This window comes from Leucopleurus acutus, assembly GCF_964270905.1.
Source record: "Leucopleurus acutus genome assembly, chromosome: 8".
NCBI classification, from domain to species: domain Eukaryota; kingdom Metazoa; phylum Chordata; class Mammalia; order Artiodactyla; family Delphinidae; genus Leucopleurus; species Leucopleurus acutus.
The window spans coordinates 27,188,142-27,190,027 of NC_139151.1; positions in this window are offsets into that span (position 1 = coordinate 27,188,142).

Consider the following 1,886-nt stretch of genomic DNA (forward strand, 5'->3'; position numbering starts at 1 on the left):
TGCCCAGGAGTTATGACAATCTATGTCTTTGAGTGGGGGAAAAAAGGCAGAAGGATATATTATGGGAAGTAAGAGGGGTCTGGACTTACAAGTTTTGTTGAGTCCAAAGAATAGACACTCAAATCCAGTGGCTGGGGCCCAGATTTCCTTGTTATAAACTTCCGTTGTATCATAGAGATCTCTCTGAACAGGGGTGAGAAGCTTGCACATGAAGACCCTAATGCTTAATAAATGAAAATGGTTCTTTCTACTTTGAGTGCCTCAATTTATTTAGCTGGGCCTAGGTGCAGTCCACACTTCTGCAGAATAACAGTGTCATAGTTTGAATGGAAAAGCACATGGCATTAAGGTGTCACATAAAAAAGGCCAGCTGGGGCTTCCCTGGTGGCGCAGTGGTTGAGAGTCTGCCTGCCGATGCAGGGGACACGGGTTTGTGCCCCGGTCCGGGAAGATCCCACATGCCGCGGAGTGGCTGGGCCTGTGAGCCGTGGCCGCTGAGCCTGCGCGTCCGGATCCTGTGCTCTGCAATGGGAGAGGCCACAGCAGTGAGAGACCCGCGTACCGCAAAGAAAAAAAAAAAAAAAAAAAAAAAAAAAGGCCAGCTGGCTACCCCAGACAGGTCCTCATAGGATGGCAGGACTTTTTTGCCACCATGTCTACATCAGTTACCTATTGCTACATAACAAACTACCTCAAATCTAATGGCTTAAACAATCCTATTGCTCATGATTCTATAGGTCAGGAATTTGGACAGGGCTCAGAAGGGGCATCTTATCTTTGTTCTACATGGGCTGGATAAATTCACATAGGGATGGAGGCCTCACACATCTGGTACCTTTGTGCTAGCAGTCAATGGGACAGCTCAGTTCTCTTCCCTGGGGCTTCTCTCTTTGTGTAGTCTCTTTCCTCTAGGGCTGCACTGTCTAATATGGTAAGCACTATCCACATGTGGCTATTTACATCAAAAATTATATTAATCAAAATGTTTTAAAATTAAAAATGTAGTTTCTGAATTACAAGTCACACTTCAAGTACTCAGTAGTTATGTGTGGCTAGTGGATGCCACATTGGACAATATAGAGTATTTCCATCATAGCAGAAATTTCTGTTAGAAAGCACTGCTCTAGGGCCTTTCTCTCCATGTGGCTCCAGCAGGATAGCCTGAACTTCTTTCTGTGGTACCTGGCTTCTCTCTAACCTAGCTATGACAGTATAGCTACAGAGCCTCAAGACATGGGCTCAGACGTCCCAGACACCACTTCTATATTCTATTGGTCAGGGCAATTCACAAAACAACACAGATTTAAGAGGTGGGAAATAGACTCCATAGCACATAGCAAAGACATATTGTAAAGGGTACAGAAACAAAGAGGTATGATTTATTGCGTGTCATTTCTAACAATCTACCAACATATCAAATCCAATTCTGAGTTCTCTCTAGGAAGTACTCACAGGTCAGAATCTGGACTCTTTTGAGCCTCTTCTCTCTTTACTCACATTCTCTGCACTATTTTTGGCAGCCGTATTCCCTCAGACCTCTGCTTCTATATCCTCTCTTTCTCCCTTACCATTGCAAGATAAAATTACATCATACGGTAAAAATTGCTTAAATTCCATTGTCAAAGTTTATGATCACTGCCATGCTTACACGGCATGCTCAAATCCTTTGCCCCTCTCTTGCTTTGTCATACTTACTGCACAAAATCAAAACTGAAGTGATCTGATGAGAACTTCTATAAATTCCCACCACCAACCACATCTACCCACCTCCTGGCATCTTTGTTCATATACTCAGTATTCCCCCTCTTTACAATAGATGAACTGTCCTTGTGGACACTCCCTGCTTGTGAGTAGATCAAATCCTCTCTCACTTCAACAATTCTTCC